General features: G+C 38.5%; 1 protein-coding gene across 3 annotated transcripts in view; it reads right to left on the bottom strand.

Moving 5' to 3' along the window:
• Window positions 1–22,155, bottom strand: part of LOC127935744 (H-2 class I histocompatibility antigen, Q9 alpha chain) — a 273,397-nt gene that overhangs the window by 27,534 nt on the left and 223,708 nt on the right. The gene's annotated exons all lie outside the window — the stretch shown is intronic.

Below are 22,155 nucleotides of genomic sequence, written 5' to 3'. Positions count from 1 at the left end.
CAGTTTTTAATTGCAATACCATCAATTGAAGAGATCATACTGTCTTTTAACAGAAGTAATTCACATTTATTAATATTAACATGTGTAGGCCAGAGGCTTTAGAGAAGAGATGAAGAATACATAAGGCTGCAGGTATTTGCATAGAGTCTTCTAAGAACAGAACAGTATCATCCGCTAATTGATTAATAATTAACTCTGTATTGCCAATACTGATGCCTTTTAGATGGCTTGCTTTGATGTGCGAACTAAGAAATTGTGTAGCAATTAAAAAAAGATAAGGAGATACTGGACATCCCTGTCTAACTCCACGGTCCAAGAAGAATCTGGGAGAGGTACTGTTACTCAACTTAATGGAGCTGCTACTGTTCAGCATTTTGACCATATTACAGAAGGAGTCACCAAAACCAATTCTATTTAGTGCTTGAAACAAAAACCCATGCTCTAATGTGTCAAATGCTTTAAAGTAGTCTAAAAATAAAATAAAACTTTCTTTTAGGAGTAAATATGAATAGTCCAATAGATCTAATATTAAGCGTATGTTGTTTGAAATATGTCTGTTTGGCAGAAATCCTGACTGTGTTTCATCAATAATAGAATTTAGGACACATTTTAGTCTTTTAGCCAGAACTAAAGCTATTATTTTGTAGTCGTTATTTAATAAAGTAATAGGGTGCCAATTATCAATAAGAAGGGGAGTTATTATTAGAGTTATTATTCCATGACATAGGGTTGGAGGAAGAAATGTTTTCTCTATGCTTTCTCTAAAAACCTGTAATAGAAATAGTGTTATTTTTTTTATAATACATTTTATAGCTTTATAAATACATTTTTTTTACAAAATAATTTATAGAATTCTGAGGTGCCAGGAGATTTTCCATTTTTTAATGAATTGCTTCTACAATCTCATTGGTGGAGCATCACAAAAATCTTTATCTACCATATTTAATTGCTGTATGTTCTGAATAGACTCGAAGAAATCAGTTGCATCTTGTTGGCAAAATGTTGATGTATATAAATCCGTGTAAAACTTAGAGCAGAATTTTCCAATTACTTTTTGATCTTCATTTAATAGCTACTCCATCAATCGTTTCCTTATTGTATTTGTTTTAGCTTGTTGATTTTCTAAACGAAAAAAAAGCAGAGCTTTGCTCACCTTCCTCAAGCCACTTTCTGTGTGATCGGATGTAAGCTCATTCAGCTTTATATTTGTATATTTTATCTAATCAAACATTCATCTAGCTCATCAAATTCACCTTCTTCTTCTTCTTGGTTTTTAAATGCGGCTGGCACCAACGTAAATAGGTGCATTACCGCCACCTTTTGCTCCGAAGTGTGGAACAGAGTTCTAAATTCTATATAACAACCCCGTCTCTCTTATAAAATCAAAGAATACTTTTCTATTTATTTCACTTGCCCATTTTATTAAAACCTTAAAATTTATATACTGAATTCCATTTTTTCTTATTTCTACTAACATTTTTCCTTTTTCCCATTCATACTTACTACATTCAAGTAATATATGAGGTATTGTTTCTTAAACATGACATTGTTCACATAACCCATTTGGATGTTTCCCTATAATTGGGAAATAATATAGTGCTATTTAAATTTGAATGCCCTAGCAATATCCTGTTAAAGATAACCTCTTCTTTTCTTGTCTTACCTATACACCTTATGACTTACTTTGTTTATTAAACTATAAAGGAATCTACCCTTTTCCCCATTGCTCCACTTAACTTGCCATTCTTTAATCACTTTACCCCATATTAAAAACTGAATCTCTTATTCACTTAATGGAACTTGTATCTCTATCGTTTCTTTCTGTAGAGCTTGCTTAGCTAATTTATCCACTTCTTCATTTCCCCTCATTCCTATGTGTGTTGGGACCCATATAAAACTGACTGATGTATCTTTTTGAACAATTCTTGAATGTATTTGTAGGATACAAAAAAGAATATCTTGGTGACATGAATTAAAAGATTTCAAAGTCTTTAAGACTGAAACTGAGTCAGAACAAATTAAAACATTATCAGGTTTGTGTTCCTCAACCCACCGCAATGCTAAAAACATTCCCATCATTTCTACAGTATAAACTGCCAAATGATTTGAAGTTCGCTTTACTCCACTGATCCACTTGCCATCACGGAGTTATTTTGATGTTCTGGATCCTTTGATCCATCTGTATACACGTGTAAATGCGGGGTGTATTGGACTCTGGTTTATATTGTAAAAGCAGATGACAAATGAGCTTCTCTTTTTTTTACCTCCAAAAAATGCAAATCTACTAGAGGTGTTACATAAACCCATGGTTCATATTCTTGAATAACAACTGTTGGGCTCATCTTTATGTTATTTACTTGCATTTCTTCTGCTGATATTTTACTACTCCGCCCAAAACTGGCTATACATCTTTAATTTAGTTTCCAACAATTCTGTAAAACCATTTTTGAGGGATGTTCATCTTTATGCCCCTGGAGGTTAGCCCAACAATTGACCATTAATTGTTTCCTTCTAATTTCTAGTGGCATCTCTCCTACCAATACTTGTAAAGCTGGAATGGGTGTAGTCTTTACTGCTCCGCAACACTGCCTCATCGCTTGAGCTTGAATTTTACAAAGTTTTGTTTTAAATAGGTTTTTTGAGGCAGAACCATATGCAAACACAGACTGTATCAGTGTAACATAGATTGTTTATTTAATGAAGAAAAACATGCACCCCATTCTACTACACATCTCATGATTTTAAACACCTTCTGACATTTCTCCACTATTTTATTTATATGTTCAGCCCAAGTTAATTTTGCATCAAAATAAATACCTAAAATCATAAATACTTTCATCCTTTCTAATGATTTCTCATACATCTTCAAACTTGCTTCTGGAATAACCCTCTTCCTAGAGAAGATTACGGTTTTGCTTTTCTCCTCTGAAAATCTAAATCCCCAGTTATATGCCCATTCTTCTACTTCTCTAAGTGCCTCTTGTATCCTCCTATTAATATATAATATATTCCTTCCCTTTTTCCAGAGAGCCCCATCATCTGCAAACAGTGACCTACCTATATCTGGTTCTACTTACTAGACTTACTAGACACTTACTAGCCAAATTATATGAAACTAGTGTCAGATCCAACAAAGACTCCACTCCTGTATGAATGTCTATCTTTGTTCCACTCCCATCATTTAAGCATACCCGCTCCCTATCCTCTATTAATTCCTTTACTACTTTACCATTAGCATTTATATAACTTCCTCCCCATAGTGTATTATGTGCATTCAAATCCCCACACCATACTACTCTAAATCTATCTTGACCATGTACTTACTTTAACTTCTCTAATTCCAATTTCTTACATGGGTTATAATAATTTATAATAACAAACCCCTTTCCTCAACCCCATATCCCCACAGCAAAATATTTTCTCGATCCCTTCCTTTTCCTAGTATTCTATATGAAGTTTCTTGTTTAATAAATGTTGCACACCCACCACCAATCCCTTCTTCCCTATCTTGCCACACTATACTATACTCTTGTATAACAAAATCTAAACAATGTTTCATCCAAGTTTCTTGAACACATATTACATCCCGTTTTATAATTAAATCTTCAGAAAAATGCTTGAACTCCTTTCCATTTGCTATCAGAGATTCCACTGAATTATTGAAATCATCTATATGCATTATCCACATGTTTCTTGACTTGATCTTATCTGAAGTTCATCTCTGACTTCTTCCCAGGTCAAGCCTGTCATTCCAATATGCTGTATTGCTGCTATTACAACTAACTGAGTCTTCTGTGTTTTTGATTCAATCCCAGCTGTACTATTTATAACTCCTGCAATAAATGTCACTAATTTTTTCTTTTCAATCATCATAAATTCTTCCGGAACTTTGTTTGCTTCAATTGCAACCCCTGCAGGGGCGCTGCTAAGGATTTTGGGCCCCATGAAAAGAATCTTGACAGGGCCCCCAACACAACTGAGAGTTTTTTCATATAAATTTACATAAAATCATGCGCTTTTATGGTATTTTGACTATCATTCTCATATATTTAAGTCAATCAGACAATTGAACTCCACATGTCCATACCTGTAATTTGTCTTCTGTAATATTGCACTACTACAGTACTGTATAATGTATATACTGTACATAGCTGTACATGTGTCATATAGTGTATTCACATATATTTATATTTGTATGAATGTACTGTATGGCAATGACAATAAAGTTATCCTAACCTAATATTTTTAACATGACAGTTGAAATGTAACGGAAACACTGAGCACTCTTAATACAATGAAATGTATTTATATTGATTTGCTTCAACACTGATACTTCTAAATAAAACTCTTCAATTAAAAAAAACAGGAATTACAATCTGTGGTGAAAAAAAAAATCTCAGCAAGAAAACACCACCATAAAACAAAATGACCATATAAAATTTCTAATAATTTAAACAGAACTTGCTTAATATACTATATCAAAGAATGGCCAAGGTTTAATATAGATGAGTCTGAGTTACTCTTTCCACATCATTTCTAATCTCTTGTACTTTCTCAACATTTCTAAACAAAAATCCAACGTCTGACCTTTTCAGCTGCAAAATCATTAATCAAATTTTTGAAGTCGAGCTCTCTAGCCAACTCGCTCTAAATGGAAAGCATAGCAAGACTGCAAAGCCTTTCTTGAGACATTGTAGACCTCAAGTAGTAATACAACTCCACATCATCTTCAAGCACTGAAACCTCACAAACAGCTAATAGTAGTTTGGACAGTAGCTGGCAGAGGATTTTTATCAGAGTTAGTCATAATAATTATATAGCAATTATTACTATCTATATTAACTATCTAGCTGTATTTTTATTTACTTTCAGTGCACAAACAACCATTATTCACTTACTATACTTAATTATATTAATATTATAGGCATACTGACATACTTCATGTAAAATTAATATAACACAAAATAATAATATATCTGTATATAATACAACAATATCACGGTTCTGCACAAGCAATTGCTATATAATTTAGATTAACCCTTATGCGTTGTTGGGGACGTTTTCGTCCACTAGGGGGTAATGTTGAGTCTTATTTTGGCCACAACTTTCTCTGTGTTTGAGTTAATGGAATGATTTTTGGTGACAAATCTTATTTTGACCCATATTTTGGGAAAATGCTTTGAATTTTTTTTAAAAACTCAACGGTACACTCTGGGCAAATTCACTACCCTTTCGAGTTGTTCGTGGATGAAAACATCCACTAAATTAAACTGCTGTAAAAATGTACCAGATAAATATTTTTTTCATTTTTTTTTGCATAAATCTATTAATCAACCTCAGTCCTGATCAAAACTATCAAATGTTTGAAAAAAATCCAAGATTTTAACTTTTTAATTACCAAGTTCATAAATAATGTCACTGATTCGGGAAGAAAAAAAACACACAAAATTACATATTTTCAATATAAAAAGTGATTGTGGACTGGATATTTTTTTAACTTTTATCACAGTCTTGGGCATGTCAAAGATTAGAAACAAAATTGGCTTTGATGCATTGTTAGTTTTTGTTGCATCATTAGATTTAAATTTTTTCTCCCTAATTAGTTGTTGGTGGCTGTTTTTGCCCCATTGACTTCCATTATAACGAGATTTTTTGATTGCAAAGCCATGACACCATATAATCATGCATTCTTGATTGTTTGTGGTTTTCCTTTTTGGGAAGAGGTAAAAAAAATATATTTTTACAGTTGATCACTAGGTGGGACCATTAACCCTTTAGATAGGCCCGTGCAAAAAAAGGCTTAGTTTCTAGCTTGTATATGGAGTTATATGGAGTATAACAGCAAATTATAGTGTTTGTGTGTGTGTGTGAGATTCTTGATTGTTGGTGGTTTTCCCTGTTGGGAAGAGGTAACATTTGTTATTTTTTACAGTTGATCACTAGGTGGGACCATTTACCCTTTAGATAGGCCTGTGCAAAAAAAGGCTTAGTTTCTGGCTTGTATATGGAGTTATATGGAGTATAATAACAAATTATAGTGTGTGTGTGTGTGTGTGTGTGTGAGAGAGAGAGAGAGAGAGAGAGAGAGAGAGAGAGAGAGAGAGGGAAAGAGAGGGTGTGAGAGAGACCTTTGTGCACTTACTTTGATGTACAGTACAAGAAAAAATCCAAATATGCACCTCATGCTCTCAGAACTACATGGAGTAAACAATAAAAAAAGAAGTGTGTTTATGCACATGCTGCCTTTTGATGGTGAAAAGTACAGATGGCCTATATGTGAAATGCTCGTCTTTTCTTGATGGTAAAGCCAGTTTAAAACCTTAAAATCCTGTAAAAAAAATCTACTTTGCATTAAATTTATGAACATAATGTATTATGAACCAAAATGCAATACCAACTTCAAATAAGCTGCAGCTCGCTGGAGGGGTCACGCTACATAATCATTTCTAAAACTTTGGTACAAGTTGCTTGCTGCTCTTCTCACCTTTAAATGACCAGCACGATGCCATGCAAGTGTTTAAATCCATGTACTTTGCTTTTGTTTAGTCTATTCCCTTGTTAAGTCTGACGTCACGTAGCAGCGCTTCCGTGTCCAAACGCTCTATCAGTTACCACGAGAAAACAACAAAAGGTGCTAATAAAAACTCACAATGTAATATAATACTAGCGAAAAAGTTATAATCTTAACCTTTAACTCCATACCGAAGTACCAGATAGCCAGACAATGAAAATATAAATATAACAAAATATATATAAAAATTATTAGTGTTTGGGACACTGTGAGTACGGAGACTGTAGTGTATATCGTAAGTTTGAAAGCGTTTAGCTTAAATTATCAATACGAATAAACAATGCTCATAAACGGCTGCTGAGGTCATATTCTCAAGTGAGTTGAGGCCTGAACCAGAAACAGCGCTTCTTACGTCATCACTTAACAACCGAATACTTTCACCACCATTAAAAGGCAGCAGGTGCATAAATACACTTTTGTTTACTCCATGTAGTTCTGAGAGCTGAGGTGTACATTTTGATTTTCTGAAATACATCAAGGTAAGTGCGCAAAGGTCTCTCTCACACACTCTGTCTCTTTCTTTCTCAAACACACACACATACACACACAATATAATATGCTGTTATACTCCATATAGCTTCATATACAAGTCAGAAACTAAGCTTTTTTTGCACAGGCCTATCCAAAGGGTTAATGGTCCCACCTAGAGATCAACTGTAAAAATAACAAATGTTACCTCTTCCCAACAGGGAAAACCACCAACAATCAAGAATCTCACACACACACAAACACTATAATTTGCTGTTATACTCCATATACAAGCCAGAAACTAAGCCTTTTTTTGCACAGGCCTATCTAAAGGGTTAATGGTCCCACATAGTGATCAACTGTAAAAATATATTTTTTTACCCCTTCCCAAAAGGGAAAACCACAAACAATCAAGAATGCATGATTATATGGTGTCATGGCTTTGCAATCAAAAAATGCCGTTATAATGGAAGTCAATGGGGCAAAAACAGCCACCAACAACTAATTAGGGAGAAAAAATTTTAATCTAATGCTGCACAAAAACTAACAATGCATCAAAGCCAATGTTGCTACTAATCTTTGACATGCCCAAGACTGTTATAAAAAGTAAAAAAAAAAACCCACCCACAATTACTTTTATATTGAAAATAAGTCATTTTGTGTGTTTTTTTTTCCCCCAAATCAGTGACATCATTTATGAACTTGGCAATTAAAGAGTTCAATTCTTGGATTTTTTTTTTTAAACATTTGGTAGTTTTAATCAGGACTGAAGTTGATTAACAAATTTATGCAAAAAAAAAAAATTTAAAAAAATATGAATCTGATACATTTTTTACAGCAGTTTAATTGAGTGGATGTTTTCATCCACGAACAACTCGAAAGGGTAGTGAATTTGAACAATGCACAAAGGTTAACAATATAAATTTACACACACAAACACACACACACACACATTGAGTAGTTGTATGCTATGCTGATACGTGAGTAACAAAAAAAAAAAAAAAGAAATGTTTGATTTCACAACCTTTACCTCGTCGGCTATATACTAGCCTATGAAACATGTAATTTAAAGTACATAAATGGTCATTATAGCAAAGTTCAAACGACAAAAATAAAAATGCGATTTAGCAGGAATTGTAATAATCAGGCACTAAATGTAAATTAAATGTTAGTTGAGCCAATGGGATCACTCGGGGTCCTTAGCGGACTCGATTTCTGTGGCGGACTCAATTTCTCATGACAGGCGCTATAAGTGAAGTCAAGCTGTTTGTGTTGCCTTGGTTACTGGATACAATTTGGGCGGACTGAACCATTTTATGATAATCGAGAGGGGGAGAGGGGCCCACGGACGTTTGTGTTTCCTAAACAAATACATTTTTTTGACACCAGGAAACAGCAAATAGAATAATTTAAAGTTAATAATTTTTCACTATCAAATATTATTTTTTAGCACCACAATTTTATTGGGGGCTTCTTTGGGCCCCCTCTTAGTCATGGGCCCCGAGAATCGTCATCGTTTACCCCCCCTTTACAGCGTCCCAGAACCCCTGGCTGACCTCTTTGCTCATTAGTTTGTCCTTTAACCTGTTTTGATGCCTCAGAATTTGTTAGCTTCTTCTCCAATCTCATTTTCTGAATCTGCATTTCCATTTTCAATACTTCACATCCCCTGAATGTTGCACTATGTGCCTCTCCACAGTTGCAACATTTTGGTTGTACACCTTCCTCACACTTGCCATATTCATGGTTCCGTTCTCGAGGCGGTAACTCGACATTACATCAGCTATGACGTATATGGAAACTCCTCCCTTCTCCATTTTCGCTGAAATCTAATGGGCTAACGCCAGCTGGGGACAGCTGGCCAATTGACGCGAAGCATGCAAATACTGAGTATAAAATGCATGGGCGCGGATGCATTACGTCAGAATCTCTTTCTTCACGCTAGAAGTCTTATCTAAGTCATCGTGGAAGTTGCAACAGAGGACTACTCACCCTGTTTTCCTCTCTGCATCCGATGGCTGCTACTGCCAAACTCGGACCTTCACCAGTTCTGTGTGACCTCCCTAGGTCTCACACAGACGACACGTGCGCCCACTACAGCGAGCTGCCAGTTCACGCCCTCAGAGCCAGAGTGGCTCGGACAAAAGTGGGAATAAGGCCCACTGCCGCCAGCAAGCCGCTGGTGGAGATGAGATCGACGTCGGCTTGGCAGACAATAGCTTCCACCCCGCGAACTTCATCCTCTTCAGAGCTGGCGCGGAAGATGACTCCATGTTGTTTTTGGCATCGGAAAAGGATTGGGCATCTCAGTCAGACCGCCCAGACCAAGAGGCCCTGCAGAACTCGTCAGGGTCTTCGCCAAGGCTGTCACGCAGCTGGGTCTCGCTTGCAACGCACCTGAAGAGCCTGTGAAAAGTAGCTGGACTCGTGTCTCCTCCAGTTGAGCCACTGCCAGACCGCATTGGGGCATACATGAGCTCGTGGTGAAGTTGTGGGCTGCACCCCAATCGGCACACATGTTCGCGCACATGGACGGGGCGGAAGCCCCCAGGGGTATGTGCCCCCAAACTCCCCATCTCCCTTTGCATTGGGTTTGGACCACAGTCTGCCTTCCAAATCGTGCAGGTTCACGGCCCATATGCAGACAAAGCATATACTTCTGAGGGAAGGCAACTTCTGCTCTTCATGCCATTGCAATACTCCAGGTGTTCCAGGAAGACGGAGGCACAGTTGGCGCTGACGTCATCTGGGATCTGCGCACGGCAACTGATCTCACGCTGATGGCTACTAAGCTTTGAGCTCAGCCGTTTCATGGGGCTCATGGTCGTCCTTACAGGCATCTATGGCTTACCCTAGCTGACCTGAAAGACACAGACCGAGGACGCTTCTAAACGTTCCAGTTACTCCCTCTGGCCTCTTTGGTGATGCCATGGAGTCGGTCATGGAGCTTTTCTCCAAGACACAGAAAGTGCGCCAAGGCGATGACCACATGATGCCCCATTGCTCACTTCGGTCATCACCTGCAAGTTTCCGCTCTTCTGCACCTCACCAAGCTCTAAGTCCGCTCTGAACCAAACGCTCATTTCGGCCGAAACCAGCAGTGGTAAGGGCCTGGCAGGAAACCTCAGGGTCAGTTGAGGAGCCCGCACTGCGCGAGAGCCAGCTCCATCCTTGGCCACCGAGCCATCTCCCTGAAGGACCAATAAAGTGGAAGAGAGAGTGTGCGGGAGGCCCCGCCCCCCAAGCGCCATGTTTAAGTGCATCATGTCCCCCATATTTCTATGGGTGATGATTGGTATGTGTTTAAATGCTGTTTGTGTGAGTAAAAATTCACAATAGAAGCATGTATCCAAATTCAGCAAAAAAATAGTTTTTTCTTCCTCCTGCACCCAACATTGTGTCACTCGCCCTGTCTCAGAGCAGCGCAGAGCCGCAACCCATGATTATAATGGCCTCTCAAGGGCGCAAGAGTGCCACACCATACAATGCCCGCCGCAAACCACTTTCCCACCTGTGCTTCTAGCCTCACAGGGGTAGGGCCCTGGTCAAAACAAGCTATCAGTGGCTACAGTGGCCGTAGAGCTAACAAGTCCGCTGTGTCATTTCATGGACGCTAGGAGGGCTATCCCGGGCTTTTCACCTTGGATACTGGGAATAATTTACCACGGATATTCTCTCCATTTCAAACGCAGACCTCCCCACTTCAATGGTGTGGTCCTGTCACTGACTTTGCCTCAAAACCTTCCTGTTCTGTGACAGGAAGTTCTCAGTCTGCTCGAGAAGGGAGCGACAGAGCGAAATCTCCCCTCAGATCAAACGGAATGCACATGTTGAATTATCTGGACGATTGACTGATTTTAGCCCACTCAAGAGATGTGCTATCAGTCACGTGGAAACAATACTTCGCCATTTGGATATGCTGGAACTGCATGTGAATATGCAGAAGAGTGTTTTTACAGAGTCTGACTATAACATAACTGGGAATATGTTTGGACTCGATGGCGATGCGAGCCCATCTATCTTTAGAGCGTATAGAGGCAATTTCATTGACTCTACGCTGTTTCAGATCGGGCAGGTCATTTTCACTCAGGGTATTTCAGAGGCTTCTGGGACTGTTGGCGGTGGCTTCTTCAGTGTGCCATCTGGGTCTGCTGCATATGTTGCCAGTCTATAAGCGCATTAAGGTCATTCACAGTTGCATCAGCACTCTGAGACCATGGAACAGCTTGGATATGTTCAGCCCAGGAGTTATTCTCTCGACGAACGCATCAACTTTGGGCTAGGTAGCAGTGCGCCTGGGCGTACCTGCCTCAAGCCTGTGGTCAGAGTCACAGAGAAGGTGGCACATAAACCGTTTGAAATTGGAAGCAGTGTCCTAAGCCTGGTCGAAATTGGAGCGGCAAAATGTACTGATTCGAACCGACAACATGTCTGTGGTCTCATACATAAATCGCCATGGTGGCGTGCACTCCAGAGCTCTATTCAAACAGGCAGCGAGTCTCTTTTGTGGGCGGACCGACACTTTCTCACCATAAGAGCACCGCACATCTTGTGGTGTATTTTGCCGGTTCTCCAAAGAATCGAACTCAGTCAGGGATTTTTCTCTCAGAAGAAAAGACTTTATTTTAAGACTTTATTTTTATATTAAGCTCGTTGCAAGGAGTTCTCCTGAAATGCTAGGTTGCATCTCATTATATACCCTATACAGGGCGTTTCCAAATAGTCAAACTTTTCCTTAGGCTTGCAATTTTGATCCCTCCCTAGGGAGACGCTATGGTAAAGAGAAGAGACCCATTGCATGTTTTTCCAGATGTTTCCTGAGACTTGCTATGGTAAAGAAAAGTGGTGGTCAGGATGTTTTTTGCAGACATAGGCACATTCCTTTCACACAAAGGCTATATGATTCTAATGGAATAAAACACGTATGTATATATATGACTAGATTCATCTTGATCATACTTGATTGAGCAAAATCCCACCAATAAAAATCTTCCACATATTCTCCCCTTTGAGACTTAATAAGTCTCACATTTGATTATTCTTATCCAGAGTGCTACTCCATAATCCAGTCATATTAGTTACACTACCTAGTGACTAAATAAGTCACATTGTATTATCTCCAGTGACTAGATCATGAAATTCCACTCTGAGGGATTACTGGACCAAACATCTCTCTCCTAATTTGACAAGGAGTGAGTAAAAGATCCAGTCTCCCTAACCCCTCTTTAATAGTAGACATTGTTAAAAGCATGAATGTGCAAATGGTTCAGCATTTGCCTGGTTATCACAGTTTTGTATAAAAGGCATAAAAATACATACACATACAAATACAAATCACATCACACATTGAATATCACAAGATTATAAGAGTTGAACTTCAGCTTAGATACCTTATGTATCAATTTCCCATTATTTTGATATCTTTGAATTTAATTTGCTTAACTGTGGCTTTGACTAGTGACCTCAATATAGGAAGTATACAGTAAAATAGTAAATATTCTGTCATTAATGCCATTCCTAAAAACTTTCCCTATTTAATTATAAACTATGCTCCACATGCTCCTAACTGTAAATCAAACCAGTCTTACATTTTATTATCTTTTCCAACATTTTCTTTATCTATCATTCTTAGCCTTTTCAATTTGATCAGTTCTTCATTAAATGCTCCCTTCTATAAATACAGCATTTTCCCCAAACATAACACATACTTTTCCTTCTTCAATTCACAAATCTTGAGCTTTTCTATTTTGCTCCTTTCATTCTATTTGTTGCATCAAATTGCTCTATTTTCCCTTCAAATCTTCCTACATCCATATTTCCCTTCTCATAACCTTCAAATTCTTCATCTACCATTACTTAAAATTCTCTTTCCACCTTTTCTTTTCTATTTGTTGGCTCATATCTGCACCCAAGTATTTTGATCTCAGTAGCAGTCCCATCATTCTCTCATTCCATCTTCACCGCAGGGAGACTCTTTGCGAGTCGTAGCAATGGTCTTTCCCTCGTTGGCAAGGGTGGGTCGTTACTAGCACGCCCTTCATCCCTCACTTCATGCTGTGTTGAGTTGTTGAAGCTGGTTGGAGTATTTTAAGGTTAGAGATGTGAACTCAGGTGTCACTCTGTAACTGTTTTGCTGATTAATGCAAGGCTCTTCCTTGAGCTCATTACTGCACCCTCACTGGTTCTCTTTGATGGAGCGAAGCATTCCTTGGCCTTACTGGAACTGCTGTCACCTGTATATGGAAAACTTAAGAATTTTTGTTAGTGTTATCAAGCATGCTAATTTGTTCATCTTGCCAGTCGTCCTTCTTGGTGTGACCTGTGGAAATGTAATGTGGGTTGAGGGCTGTCTTGGCCCCTTTTTGAGTTTTCACAATTTCAGTGCTGTCTTTACTATTTTTTTTTTTTTTTTTTTCTTTCAATTTTATTCTCAACCATTTGCTTATTCAGTTATCTCTTTGTTTTGTAAACTGAGTTCCACTATATTACTGGAAAATTTATCTAGGCCTATCTTGCTCAGTAGCATAGGCCTTTTGCCCTGGAAAACACTCAACCCACTGTATTTATTTTAACAGTCAGAAAGACAATATTTCATCCTTTTGACACAATCAGCTCCTTCATGATATGCTGAAAAGAAAGTTAGATGTGGGGTGGACAGAGCAAGCTTGCTTTGCTCTGCCTTCCCATGTTATACGCTGCGCATGTGTGGCACTGTTTTTCTTTCTGCCACAACAAAGACCTTGGTACTGACCAGGAAACTTAACCAAATTCATTCATGGTCATTATTTTACTGGGCATAAATTTGCCCTGTGGGCCCACATTCAAATTTGTATACAGCTGTTTTGGGCAAATTGATTGAATTGCCTCAGTGTCTCGTCAGACACTCTCTTTCATGCCATACAACACCATCATTCATACTTTTTCACACACTTTCACTCCCCCCCCTTTTTTTTTTTTTTTTTTTTGCCAAAAGCTTTTCTTTTCTTTCTTTCCTTCCTTTATTCAAAATCTCATAGATTAATTTGTTTAGAATATTAGGCCTAGGCATTGGGCATTTGAGAGAGCCAATTATCATTTCTCAAATGTCATGTGTCTAATTTAAAGTTTAGTCAAATATTTTTTTGTTATTGCTCATGAGCGACTCTGAGAAGAGGATTGGAGATCTCTGTAAATCTTGGATCCATGACCATCTACATTTCCATTTTGTTATCCCCAGTGATGACAGTATATGTGATTACATGATTTTGGATCTCTGGAATAATTTTTTATTCAATATTATTTTATTCAGTTTTACCTTAGAAAATTACCTTAAAACAAAATGGAGTGACCAATATTTCAATTTTTTCAACCATATATATTTTTCCTATTGTTCATCAGGATACCCTTTTTTATTTATTAATTTATTATCTTCTTTCCCAAAGAGCTCAGCATTGTTGTCAAGTATTTAGTTGTGCATTTTCCCCTAGTTGTTTAATGAAACAGTCTTACTATGCCAAATCCAGCTCCATGTTTATCTGATTGGTGAATCAAGTACTCACTTCTGTCTGTCAAAGTTATTATTTTTTCTTTAAGACATGAGGCTGGACTGGTACCTATTGAAAAGCAGATTGAGAGAGTTAGTTAACACACAGAATTTAAGGAAGTGCTGTGAGACCAGTGAATAATCAAGATTAAAACATAATAAATACAATAATTAAATAAAATAATTAACATCTGAAGCAGTCTCTATAGTGTTCATTGAATATGCAGCACCTGTGCACAGAAGGGATGGAAGTCCTTCTGGTGACATCATCAGCTTGGGCTGTTGTACTGGGTCATCAGGCTGTGATGGCACTCAAAGACCTGATGTTGTGGTGTACGGTCTCCGTTGTTTCTCTGATTCTTCTCAGTCTGGCTTCTGGTTGCTTTCTGCCAGAGTTTTGCATTTCATAATGTTCTTTTCACCCTCAGGAAAAGTCTCAAGTGAAAGATTCACCTTTTCCTGCTTTAATTCTTTCTTCATGCTGCAGTGTGTTCTTCTCTTTCAGGAGGGGAGGGGAACATCCATCAGCCCCTCCCTCTTCTTCTCTCTGCAGCTGTGTTTGCTGCTTTGCCATTCCTCGACAGACTCCATTTCTTTGCTTTCCTTTGTCAAGGCACTGTTCCGGAAGTCATCTGAAATTTGAACACTCAGAGACTGCATTAATCAAATGTACCTATGTAACTTCTGACCAAATTGTTTCTGAGCAATCAGCTCTTTTTCTTATTTTCACTTTTCAACCTCTTCTTTCAGTGTTAGTAAAAACAAAATCATCTGGTTGAAAACAGCAGTTCTCTTATTCTTTGTTAATTAAGCAAGTTCTTCATTGCAGGAAAATAGCAAGCATTTTTCTTCTTTGCAAAATGCAGAAATCAGCTACCTTTATTATCTAAATATACTGCAATAAAATAAAATAAACCTTCCTTTTATATCAGCATGACATGCATATGGTAAAATAAAGACTTCAATCATATTTTTTCTTCTATATTTGCATACATGATTCAGAATAATCTGGTATTTGTGAATTAATGTTTCCTAACCAACAGAAAATAATTCCTATTATTGTAAATAAAATAATTAAATCTAATTCTTTAAGCAACTAGTTCCCTTCATATTATAAAATACCTATAGCTTTTGAATCAAAATGTCTATTAACTTGGTCACCCAATCTTGCTTTCATTCCACATTGCACAAGTTATTTCTTTTATTTTTTACATTTACACAAGCTCAATCTCTGAAACTCTGTAATGGATTAACTTTCATACTGTCCCAGGGATAACAAGATACAAATTCTAGATGTTTTCACATATTAAAAATTTTTTAAGCCCGTGCATCTTTTAAATTCATCTATTAATATAAGTTATTAAATAATAAATGCATATCTTATTAATTAATTTATTATTATTTCTATATTCCACCATATCTGCCATTTCTATATTAGTCCATTTCTTGGAACATTTGTATTTATTTTTCTCTAAAACAACCTTCATACAGTTGACTTTATAGTTTTAGGGCTCCTGCATTCCTTTCTCAACACCAGCCACCCCCGTCTCTGTAACCTGTAGTGATGGGATTTATGGCTCTTTGAGGGGATCCGGATCTTCGCGATCCGTTCCTTTCAAAGAGCCGTTCAAAAGAATGGCTCTTTTGGCTCTTTTTAAATATTTAGTCAGTTTTAAGAAGCCAGCTTGGGAGCATCTCAGTTTATCCTGGAAATAATCACTGGGAGGTATTATGAGGTGAGATTTGTAGTCAAATAATTAAAGCTCAGATATCACACACCAATATCTGAGTTTGAATTATTCTGAAATATTGATTATTACCTCATTTCTCATGTGTCGACTATATTCCATAGGGTTGCACAAATCCCTCTGCTTAGACAGTGACATCATTATTTTGATTTACCTTTAGTACAAAGTGTGTGTGTGTGTGTGTGTGTGTAAAACTACGTTGACTTATGTTATTCATACAATACCTACTCACAAATAAACATAAAAAACAAAGCCGGCTGCAATGAATTTCTGTGCAAAACAGCTTTTACTACAAACACTTCCACACAAGAACATTGTTATCTCACAAGAACATTTTGATAGAAAACTATTTTTTTTTTAAGTAGATAAAATTAGAATAAATAAAATGGAAATGTCTACATACTACATACTATTACTACTGTAAACTTTGCAAATAGGACATCAGCCCCTTCAAGTCAATGAACAATAACAAAGTGGGCTGCAATGAATGTCTGTGGAAAACAGCTTTTAGTGAAACATTTCTATACAAGTACAGTATCACAAAAGAACATTTTTAATGATTTTAAAATAAGTTTTAAATGAACACAAAATGCAATGTAAATGCATGCACAACTAATAACTAATATCATCACGCTATAAAGGGTTGGCCTGCGCTGGGTGCGCCCCTCCCCCTATAACTGTTCTGTCTCCTGGCGGAGCTCATTTGTATGAACCCGCATAGGAAAAAAGAACGATAGAAAGAACGGCTCCTCTCCAGTCGCGACTCGGCTCCCATCGTTCATGTTTATGAGCCGTTCAAAAGAATCGGTTCGTTCGCGAACGTCACAACTCTAGTAACCTGATCACTCCCAAGTGATGGTCCAGGAGGGGAGAGCACCTCTTGCTCCCCCCATGTAATAAAACTTTAATGTGGAAACTTCCTCCCTTGCTATCACTCCCACTGCGCTGAGCTCAGAAAATTTTCTCCCCTTTCACCCAGACATCCTAAATGCAAAAATCTATTATAGGTCTTGGTTCAAACTTTATTGATGCTATTTTCCTAACCTCATTCACACTTTCTGCACTCTTTATTGAGCCAGAGTGCTTATTCTTGCATACTTTTTCCCTTTATCTAAGGGATAATCAGTCATTAATTGTCCTTTTATTATCAAGGCTCATCATACATTCATCCCTCTCAAGTGGATACTAGTTGCGTCCAACTCCACCCAGCCACCCTGAAGTGACGGTCCAAGAATGGTGCGCAACTTTTACCCACCCAACACAGAATTTATTTGTTTACACATTCATTCGTCCGGACACAGATACATCCACACAACAAAACACAGCTCACCTAGAGCTCCTTAAGGGCCCACCTATTCTGACCTTCGAAAATTTCACTTATACATTCTCAAAGCGGTATCCGTGGGACTTTTCCTCGCGATTCCTTAATCTGCTTATCCGTTTATCACTGTCCTATCTGGTACAGCTATCCAATAAACACAGACACACAGCATGCCATGTCTTTCTGCCTACACCATATTTGTCTTAAATCGAGGTTGCCTTCCAAGGCCTTCCTATTAATAACCCAAATATGTGCATGCAGTTATTTCTTCTGGAGTAAAACCCCTTTTTCAATTTAGATATCATATTATTTTTCTAAATTTGGAAGAGCAGATTTTAAGTGTCCTTACCACTCAGAGCTGACCAGTCAACAACACACACTAATTATATAAGCAAAAATGCTTACCTTATCCTATGGTGGCCACCACTGTGTGTGTGTTGCTCATCAGTCAGCTCAAAAGCAGTCGTCCACTCTGCTCCTTTCCAGTCCCATCTGGGGTGCCAAATCTGTGGTGTATTTTGCCGGTTCTCCAAAGAATCGAACTCAGTCAGGGATTTTTCTCTCAGAAGAAAAGACTTTATTTTAAGCAAAACAAAGCCGAGAGCTCGTTGCAAGGAGTTCTCCTGAAATGCTAGGTTGCATCTCATTATATACCCTATACAGGGCGTTTCCAAATAGTCAAACTTTTCCTTAGGCTTGCAATTTTGATCCCTCCCTAGGGAGACGCTATGGTAAAGAGAAGAGACCCATTGCATGTTTTTCCAGATGTTTCCTGAGACTTGCTATGGTAAAGAAAAGTGGTGGTCAGGATGTTTTTTGCAGACATAGGCACATTCCTTTCACACAAAGGCTATATGATTCTAATGGAATAAAACACGTATGTATATATATGACTAGATTCATCTTGATCATACTTGATTGAGCAAAATCCCACCAATAAAAATCTTCCACAATCTCCAGTATTCTGAACGGTGGAGTGAACATGCTTTCGAGGAACGGGATTCCTCAAGGAGAGTGGAGGCTTCACCCAGGATCAGATCAAATGATTTGGGATCGATTCGGGGGGGGGCGGAAGTGGATTTGTTTGCCACAAGTGAGAACAAGCACTGTCAGACGTTCTTCTCGCTATCTCACTCCCCGTTGCCAGGAGGTGCTCTAACATTGCGTTAGCCGGAAGCCAGGCTTTACGCGTTCCCCCTGTTGAAGATTCTGCTAATGGTGTTCTGCAAAATCAGGGAGGAGAGAGCGTCAGTTATACTCGTGGCCCCGAACTGGCCGAATCAGCCCTGGTTTGCGGACCTGAGAGAGTTAGTGGTGGCTCCCCCATGGCAAATACCCCTTAAGGAGGGACCTACTGTCTCAGGCGAACGGCACGATATGGCACCCCAGCCCTGAGCTGTGGAACCTTCACGTGTGGCCGCTGCGGGGACCCCTATGAGTGGGACGGTCTGCACTCACGAGTGCTGAGCACACAAACGGATGCACGCACAACTTCTACCAGGCGCTGCTATGCTCTGAAGTGGGGAGTTTTCACGAAATGGTGCGAGAAAATTCATATTGACCTGGGGACCTGTTCCGTGTCAGATGTTTTGCACTTTCTACAGCACAGTATGGATTGCGGGAGTTTGCCATCCACACTGAAGGTGTATGTGACCGCTATTGCCGATTTTCATTCCCTGGTTGATGGGCAAACGATCGGTAAGCACGCTTTGGTAATCAGTTTTCTCAGGGGAGCAAGGAGATTGTGTCTTTCACCTCCGCTGTGGGATCTAGCTCTAGTTTTGAGGGCTCTATCTCTACCACCGTTCGAGCCCTTAGTTTCGATTGTGGTTAAGGAACTTCCAGGAAGACTGCCGGCAAAGCGCATTGGAGACTTACATGAGTTTTTGGTGAACGATATTGCATCTATTTTGGACCTGGCAACTGTGATGTCACTCTCCAGCCGAGACCGGGTTACATTCCGAAGTCACTAAATACACCGTTTGGAGCACAGGTTGTTCCCTGCTCGCCTTATCTGCTGAGCCGTCAACCTCGCGTAATGCTGATGCTCAGAGCGCCGGGGCCCTGTTAGGGTTTTACAGATGTATGTGGATTGCTCGGCTGCCTTTCGTGGATTCCAACACAGGTCTCTCACACCAAAGGCATGTGTCTTATGCACTGCATCAACACCTTCCATTATTCATGTGTTGTGAACTGTTGACCAGCTATACAGTGTTTACCATGGCTGTTAACTCTGTTATGGTTTATAAGGTTTATGCAGTCGTCACCGCAAACGCCGTCGACTCTGTGTTTTACTCTCATGCTTGAGTGCTTGTTGCATTGTGTCTGCCGTTTAGTGCAGCCTTCGAGTTATTGCTTGAAGATATGCAAATTTTGTTAGGGTCGGAGAAGATGTCTCATTGGTCTAGTTCCGTCTATCAGATGTGAGCACTCTTAGCGACACGGCCATTGGCTAGAACTGTCTTGCTTATGTGAGGGGGTGATCGACCCCGTTCAAGGCTTATCTTCAACTGCTCTCTTGGCGGGACTGAATACAGTTCCCATATACATCATAGCCCATGTAATGTCAAGTTAACGCCTCGAGAAGGGAACGCCTGTGGTTACTATCGTAATTTTGGTTCCCTGAGAGGCGGGAACGAGACATTATGTTAGCCGCCGTGGTCGCTGTTTGATCAGTTGTGTTAGCGTTCAGTCGTGATTCTGACGTAATTTTCACCCCCATACATTTTATACTGCCCGCTGCCCTGTCAGGTGTGTGATTTCACACAGAGCAGCTGTTACTACACAGAGCCGTTGTTAACATAGAAGAGGTGCAAATCTACGTTCATTTTCAGCGTTTATTTGTGCATCTTCTCAGTTAATAACGGCTCTTTTTAGTAACAGCTGCTCTATGTGAAATTACGCACCTGATGGGATTTACAGCTGATTAGAGAACCGGCATTAACGATCTGCCGATCGTGATCGGAGCACCCCTAATCTCTTCAATATCCCCCCACTCAAACCTCTCTGCTCCATTCCTGGAGCAGATGAAGCTTCTGCCATCCGAATGTCAAAACTTCATGTCCTTTTGTCACCTTACTTTAGCCAATGACCACTGTATGACATCAAAGTACTGCAAGAGCGATTCAAATGCATTAGATCTGTGTGTTCTCTTATCATTCTCATGGTACTTTGATGTCATACAGTGATCTTTCTGTGCAGCGCTGCTTAAAGTCAAACCTGCTTGTTGTTCCAGGTATTGTACAAAAGTAGGTTAAACCATTTTTTTTTTTTTTTTTTTTTAAAACAAGGGTAGGTCACATATTCAACAAACATGTTTTCTTGAGTAGTGTTTTGTGTGTGTGTGTGTGTTCACAAAAAAAACAAGCATAGTCTGAAACCCTCTTAAATTAGATTATTTTAATTACTTCTGTCCTCCAAACTACAGTTCCAGTTGTCACGATCGTCAGCTGGAGTGCCCATGAACTCCAGTAGAGGGCACTCCACTCAGGACTCTTGCATTTAGTGTCTGAACTCCATATCCCATAATCCTTTGCTGGACTCATCATCAATTGCAATCACTTGTCTCTCATCGCCTAATCAGTCTCACACTATAAAAACTGCACACGCAATTGTTGCGAGTTCTTTTTTCGTAATGGCATATTTTGATAATTTCTGGAAAAGTTACATTCAGTTTTATAAAGTTAGTTAATTTTTATTAATATAAATGTAATTCAATAGAATACCGGTACTCTCGCTCATGTTGTTTGTCCTCTCTGTTCATTGCCATATGCAGAGCAGAGATGTTTAGGCTCCACCCCCTTCTGGAGAACTTGCAGCTCATTTTCATGTAAATAAACAAACCCCTGAAACAGCACTTTGTAGACCCGACCCAAAAATGACACTTTTAAAAATTTTATAATAAATTATCTGTATGGTGTTATGAGCTGAAACTTCACAAGCACATTCAGGAGAGCCATAAGATTAATATAACATCTTGTAAAAAGGGGCATAATAGGTGTCTTTTTAGAACATACAATATTATTATGAAAAAACTACCCATAATGATAAAAAACATTATTTATTTGAAGTGTAATATGATATTGGTTCATTCCCATTCTTTTACATGGAGCAGGTGGGGTTTATGACCTTTAATGCAGTCAGCCACTGAAATGGCTTTACTTTTGCAGTTGAATATGTTTAATGTGAAGGCTTGGGGTTTTAGATAAATCAGCTGTAAATAAATTAGTAAATAATTTGTAAAAATATATATTAATATTTATAATTATAAATAATTATAATTCTCTTTTACTTTTAAATAAAAAGTGTTCCTGTAGCTCAATTGGTAGAGCATTGTGTAATCAAGCGCAAGGTTGGGGGTTTGATTCCCTGGGAACACATGATCGGTAAAAATTGATAGCCTGAATGCACTGTAAGTCACTTTGGATAAATGCTTCTGCTAAATGCATAAATTTGAATTTAATTCCATTTTTTATATTATTATTTTAATATTTAGAAAATGAATTATTTTAAGCAACAGAAAAGA

This window comes from Carassius gibelio, chromosome A19 (assembly GCF_023724105.1).
Source record: "Carassius gibelio isolate Cgi1373 ecotype wild population from Czech Republic chromosome A19, carGib1.2-hapl.c, whole genome shotgun sequence".
In the NCBI taxonomy this organism is placed as follows: Eukaryota; Metazoa; Chordata; class Actinopteri; order Cypriniformes; family Cyprinidae; genus Carassius; species Carassius gibelio.
Note: the sequence above shows the minus strand (reverse complement) of the source record. Positions and strands in the feature narration are given on the sequence as shown.